Source organism: Schistocerca americana, chromosome 1, assembly GCF_021461395.2.
Source record: "Schistocerca americana isolate TAMUIC-IGC-003095 chromosome 1, iqSchAmer2.1, whole genome shotgun sequence".
Taxonomy (NCBI): Eukaryota; Metazoa; Arthropoda; class Insecta; order Orthoptera; family Acrididae; genus Schistocerca; species Schistocerca americana.
Window position 1 is genome coordinate 105,844,744 of NC_060119.1, and position 7,276 is coordinate 105,852,019.

Here is a 7,276-nt window from a genome sequence, read left to right on the forward strand (position 1 = left end):
CACTCCAAGACAAAAGAAAGACGCACCGCGAAATAATTATCCGAAAGAGCTGATTAGATAATTCAAGTGAAACTGAGTACTTGTTAGTATGTAGCAAGAATAGTAAACCTTATATGAAACTTCCTGGCAGATTAAAACTGTGTGCCGGACCAAGACTCGAAGTCGGGGCTTTTGCCTTTCGCGGGCAAGTGCTCTTCCAACTGAACTACCCAAGCACGACTCACGCCCCCTCCTCACAGCTTTACTTACCTCGTCTCCTACTTTCGAAACTTTACAGAAGCTCTCCTGCGAACCGTGCAGAACTAGCACTGTTGAAAGAAAGCTTCTGTAAAGTTTCGAAAGTAGGAGACGAGGTAAGTAAAGCTGTGAGGAGGGGGCGTGAGTCATGCTTGGGTAGCTCAGTTGGTAGAGCACTTGCCCGCGAAAGGCAAAGGTCCCGAGTTCGAGTCTCGGTCCGGCAAACAGTTTTAATCTGCCAGGAAGTTTCATATCAACGCACAGAGTGAAAATCTCCTAGTAAACCTCGTTGTTTTATCCTTGATGATTAGGTTCACCGACATCAAACTCCAGCAGAAGAAATCGGTAGATTTGATGTACGTGTACAGAAAGACAACTGACCACAATTTCAGAAATAATGGATGATTTATACAAGAGAAAGAGCTACACAAATTGAGCAAGTCAGGAACATGTTGGTCCAGCTCTGGCCCATAGGTACACAGTTTTTCATAGTTGTTGGATGGCCTCTGAGGGATATAGCGCCAACTTCTGTCCAATTGGGGCATTAGATCGTCAAAATCCCGAGATGGTTGGAGGATTCTGGCCACAATGCTCCAGTCGTTCTCAGGCGGGAAGAGATCCGACGACTTTGCTACTGACCGGAGCAGGGTTTGGCAAGCACGAAGACAAGCAGTAGAAACGCTCGCCGTGTGCGGGCGGACATTACCTCGCTGAAATGTAAGCCCAGAATGGCTTACCATGCAAGGCAACAAAATGGTGCAGACAATGCCGTCGACGTACTTCTGTGCTATAAGATGCCGCGAATGACAATCAAAGCGGTCCTGCTATGAAAAGAAATTACATTCCAGACCGTACGAATTACCTTAGAAGGTATATTAAGAAAAGGCAAACCTACGTTACTAGCATTTGTACAGAAATCTTTCGACAATGTTGACTGGAATACTCTCTTTCAAATTCTGAAGGTTGCAGAGTAAAATACAGGGAGCGAAAGGCTATTTACAATTTGTACAGAAACCAGATGGCAGTTAGAAGAGTCGAGGCACGTGAAAGGGAAGCAGTGGTTGGGAAGGGAGTGAGACAGGGTTGTAGCCTCTCCCCGATGCTATTCAATCTGTATATTGAGCAAGCAGTAAAGGAAACAAAAGAAAAATTTGGCGTAGGTATTAAAATCCATGGAGAAGAAATAAAAACGTTGAGGTTCGCCGATGACATTGTAATTCTGTCAGAGACAGCAAAGTACTTGGAAGAGCAGTTGAACGAAATGGACAGTGTCTTGAAAGGAGGATATAAGATGAACATCAACAAAAGCAAAACGAGGATAATGGAATGTAGTCGAATTAAGTCGTGTGATGCTGAGGGAATTAGATTAGGAAATGAGACACTTAAAGTAGTAAAGGAGTTTTGCTATTTGGGGAGCAAAATAACTGATGATGATCGAAGTAGAGAGGATATAAAATGTAGACTGGCTATGGCAAGGAAAGCGTTTCTGAAGAAGAGAAATTTGTTAACATCGAGTATAGATTTAAGTGTCAGGAAGTCGTTTCTGAAAGTATTTGTATGGAGTGTAGCCAGGTATGGAAGTGAGACGTGGACGATAAATAGTTTAGACAAGAAGAGAATAGAAGCATTCGAAATGTGGTGCTACAGAATAATGTTGAAGATTAGGTGGGTAGATCACGCAACTAATGAGGAGGTATTGAATAGGACTGGGGAGAAGAGACGTTTGTGGCACAACTTGACTAGAAGAAGGGATCGGTTGGTAGGGCATATTCTGAGACATCAATGGATCACCAATTTAGCATTGGAGGGCAGCGTGGAGGGTAAAAATTGTAGAGGGACACAAAGAGATGAATACACTAAACAAATTCAGAAGGATGTAGGTTGCAGTAAGTACTGGGAGATGAAGAAGATTGCACAGGATAGGTTAGCATGGAGAGCTGCATCAAACCAGTCTCAGGACTGGAGACCACAACAAACAAAAACAACCAGACATCACTCCTGATTGTCGGGCCGTATGGCGGGGGACAGTTAGTTTGGTTCCCCACCACTGTCCGTGGTGTCTCCAGACTTGTATTCACTGGTCATCGGTGCTCAGTTCGAGGTGGAACTCATCGCTGAAGACAGTTGTAGTCCAGTGAAAGGGATTCCAGGCTGAAGACGTGTCTGGAGACGCCGCGGACAGCAGTGGGATAGCAACCTGACTGTCGCCCGACATACGACCCTTCTTCATGTTTACATATTTGCTCCCATCTGCCGCTAGAGAGCTCCGAATTGTAGCGTGAAACATAGCGGTGTGTAAGGTAACTATGTTCGTACGTTAGAAACAGCGTGCTATAATAAGAGTTTCGAATTCGAAGATTTCGTCTACACATGGAGCACCTCCTTCAGCATAACAATGCCCGACTACTCACAACCGCTGCGACATCTGCAACAAACTGATGCTTTGGGTTCACTCTCATCAGTCATCTTCCAGACAGTCCCGACTTGGCCCCACTCGATTTTCGCCTGTTTCCAAATCTTGAAGAGCGCGTTCGAGGATCTCACTTTGATAGTGATGAAGTGGTGCAAGCAGGGGTGAAACTGTTGCTCCGTCAACAAAGTTAAACATTTTACAGTGACCGCATCAAAGTGACTATGCGAGAGATAAATCTGCACCTATATCTACATGGATATTCTGCAAATCACGCTTAAATGCCTTCACAATAATTTTCTGTTATTCCATTCTCGAGCTACGCGCGGAGAAAACGAATACCAAGCTATTTCCGTGCGAGCTCTGATTTCCCTTATTTTATTATGATGATCGTTTCTCTTTATATGAGTCAGGGTCAATAATATATGTTTGCATTCGGTGGAAAAGTTGGAGATTAAAATTTGGTGAGAAGATTCCGCCCCAATGAAAGATGCCTTTGTTTTAATGGTGTCCATCTCAAATCCCGTATCATTCCGTGACACTCTCTTCCTTATTTCTCGATAATACAAAACGTGGTGCTCCCCTTAGAACTTTCTCGATGTACTCTGTTAATCCTATCTGGTAAGGATCCCAGACCACGCAGCAGTACTCCAAAAGAGGAGAGTTTCTTTGAGCACAGTGACGAGAGAAAACATTAAAAGACAATCCCAAGTGGTTCAGAAACGTTCACGGAGGCTTACAAAAAGTAGGTATAAATAAAGAAGTAATTGAAAACAGACGAAAGTTGAGAACCAGAATTAAGGAGTAGGTAAGTAGTCAGGAAGATCAGTATTTAACCTCCCGTCCATAAAGAGTTCATTACAGAGGGAGCACAAGCTTGGTTTTTTGTCGGATCCTTTTGCAGTTCTTCATTACGTACACGGATCAGCCAGAACATTATGACCACCGACGTACTGTAGATATATACACGTCCAGGCGATAAAGCGTCACCTGGTGAGGAATGACTGCTTGTCAGACACAAGCACGGTCCATGTACTATCCTTGAGCGTGCTGTCTGTGTGTAGAATGGGAAAGGTGCGCGATCCTATCTGAGACTGACCGAGGGCAGATTATGATGGCTCGGAGGCGCGGCTCGAGTATTTCGGAAACCGCACGAATTGTCGGCTGTTGTAGGGGTGCTGTGGTGAGTGTCTTCAACACGTGGCGAAACCAGGGTAAAACCACGTCAAGACGTCGTGGGATTACAGGTACAGACGTCACAGGCTGGGCAGACTGGTAAAGCAGGACAGTCAGCGAACTGTCGCGGAACTAACGTCAGACCCTATCTTCATCATCCCGATGGGAGAGCGCGAATCCGTCGTCTTCCAGGGGAACAGCTCCTTGACACCTGTACTGCCGGCGACTCCATTATGCTCGGGGAACATTCAAGTGTGCATCCGTGGGTCCAGTGGAACTCGTGACAGGCTCCATGGCGGCGAAGGAGTATTGTACACTGGTTGCAGACCACGTACACCACGCCCTGACGATTGTGTTTCCCGACTGCAATGGCTTTTTTCGACAAGATATAGCGCTATGTCATAAGGCCAGTAGTGTGATGGAGTGGTTCGAGGAACGAAGTGGTGAGTCCCAGTTGATGTGCTGGTCCCAAGCTCGACAGACCTGAACCCGATCGAACACATCTGGGACGTGATTGGAACGTGGCGTCAGAGCTCATCGCCCTCCTTCCCGGAATTTACGGGAGTTAGGTGACTTTCGTGAGCAGATATGGTGCCAACTCCCTCCAGCGACCTTCCAAGGCCTCATTGCTTCCATGCCGGGACGCATCGCCACTGTTATTCATGCTGAATGTGGTCATAATGTTCTGGCTGGTCAGTATAGCTTTAGCGTTTTAGTGAAACCACGGGAAACCGTTAAGTGGGTGACCGGTAGGGGAATTGCGTTCTGGTCCTCCCGGAAGCTCGTCTGCTGCCCTACCCCTCTGCCACCTCTCTCGGTAATTCCAGAAAGGCCGCGTAGAAAATCTGGCACCAGTAGAGGGGAAAGAAAAAAATATTGAGAAGATGAAGGCGTATTGGAGGAAGTATAGGGCGAACTTCGCGATTTAAACCTGTTCCTTAACAGATATATAACGAATGATAATGTAAACTGGCAGATATTCAAAGAAAGCCAGGAAATACCGTACTACAGCTAGTTAAGAAAATTCTGAGACTCGATTTTTCAGGGTAGTGTCTACGGAAGTTCTTCAGCCTTGAAGCACACCATTCACGTATGGACCGTGAATATAAAGTTGGACAAGTAGCAGCTGGTATCGGTGCATACACGCTGCCATCCTCCCTGTGGTAAGTCTGCGAATGTAACGGTAAAAAAACGTTGAAATACAAATGTTTCAAATGGCTCTGAGCACTATGAGACTTAACATCTGAGGTCATCAGTCCCCTAGACTTAGAACCTAACCAACCTAAGGACGTCACATACATCCATGCTCGAGGCAGGACTCGAACCTGCGACCGTAGCAGCAGCGCGGTTAACGAAGATCGTAACAAAGGAGTTGAAAATATTAAGAAAATGGTGAGGCAGAAGAGAGTATTAGAAGTTGCGAGTATTTTGCAGCATGGTTGACACTCGTAATTGTTTTATTTAACAGGAATCTGAATCAAAGATGTTATATTTTAATGGAATGATATTCTTTCTTTTAAATAATATTATCAAGTTCTTTGATAGACGAGTAGAGTGATATAAATATAGTGCCTCTTAATATTTGCAATGACATAATTTCACAAACATGGCTAAAATTGTTCGAAATGACAATTACAGTGCACTTCCAGTTCCATTTTGCGATGTTTACGTTGCTGTCGATGTGTCATCTCGGTAGTTTTCCGTAATTTCGCATCGAAACAGCGTCTAGCGTTACATCACAGTATTAATTTTTTCAAGACACAAAAATGTAGCGTTGCTTCTACGAATATGTTAGTAAACAAAATGCGTTAAGAGTATTAACCATAAAGAAACATCACTATGTGAATAAATTTCCGCCATTTGACTCTACAAACTTCTTTATTTTACACTACTGGCCATTAAAATTGCTACACCGCGCAGATGTCTCTCTCACCTCCGGCACTTTGAACAGTGGACGTTACAGTTCAGATGTGTTACGACCTGTGGCTCTACCCTTCATTCGATCCCTGCGAAACCCTACATTTCTAGAGGATTATGCTCGACCGGATATTGCAGGTCCTGTACAGGCCTTTCTGGATTCAGAAACTGCTGCCCTGGCCAGCACATTCTCCAGATCTCTCACCAACTGAAAACGTCTGGTCAGTGGTGGCCGAACAACTGGCTCGTCACAATGCGCCAGTCACTACTCTTGACGAATTGTGGTATCGTGTTGAAGCTGCATGGGCAGCTGTACCTGTACACGCCATCCAAACTCTGATTCAATGCCATGCGTATCAAGGCCATTATTACGGCCAGAGGTTGTTGTTCTGGGTACTGATTTCTCAGGATTTATGTACCCAAATTGCGTAAAAATGTAATCACATGTCAGTTCTAGTACAATATATTTGTCCAATGAATACCCGTTTATCATCTGCATTTCTTCTTGGTGTAGCAATTTTAATGGCCAGTAGTGTATATTACTATCATAATTTCGACTTTAAGCCTTTATCATTACAATAGTGTTAGGTATAATTAGACTCTGTTAAGAGAAGTCATTGTCAAGATTTATGGAAATTTCAATTGATCTTGACGATAACTTAACAAAGTCTACTTACACCCGACATTGTTGTACTTGATAATGGCTTTAGGCCAAAATCATGATAGTAATATTAAGTAAAGAAGTTTGTACAGTGAAATGGCGGAAATGTTATACAAACATTATTACATGAATGTGGCCTTAAAAAGGTCAAACTTGGTTGTTGTATCATGTGTAAGAAATTTTGTTTATGTAAAGATAGGGGTGACGCTTATACACTCAATGAAACATACCATACCCTCTTCCTCGAAGCGCAGTGTGAATTGCAGATGGCAGAGGTAAGAACTTATTTTCCCTTCTGACCTCAGTCTCTTTGCGTTTACCCGTTAAATCAGACTAATTACCGATAATGACCGAAAATGTAACGCGGCAAGTCTGCTCCTCTGTACAGTTTCGGCTGTCTGGGGCGAAATTCTAAATTACGTCCATGTAGCTCAGTTTAGCGCTCCGTGCTCCACCACCAGTCATAAAGAGAAATGGCGCCCCTGTTTCAGAGCCGGGACAGCGCAATAAACGAACGATATCACTGCCGGCCATATTGGGTTCCGCGTAATCGCGTGGACGTCGGTATAAATTTCCAGCACAGTTCCAGCCGCAGCAACGGGAGTGGTTTTGCTGTCTGCGCTGCGGAGGTCTAAATTGCTTTAGCCACCGAGATGGCTGCGCCGAAACCTCGGTCCGTATTTACGTGTCGTAAACTGCGTACAACGAACGTGGTGTAATTTCGTTTCCCAAAGCTAATCACCACTTCATTCGGGTGCGATGTTCTGACGGGACGAAACTTCGCTGTGGTTTTAATTGCTGTATCACACCCATTTGGATGGCTGGTGTGGTGGTGGGGGTAGAGATGGTGAGGTACTTTTCCGTGGCGTTTCAAG

The 7,276-nt window shown here is 44.6% G+C and overlaps 1 non-coding gene across 1 annotated transcript; it reads left to right on the forward strand.

Annotated features, from left to right (window-relative positions):
* The first annotated feature begins 386 nt into the window (after positions 1-386).
* Positions 387-461, forward strand: Trnas-cga. Its single transcript has one exon. It is a non-coding gene; the product is annotated as a tRNA-Ser (tRNA).
* The last annotated feature ends 6,815 nt before the right edge of the window (positions 462-7,276 follow it).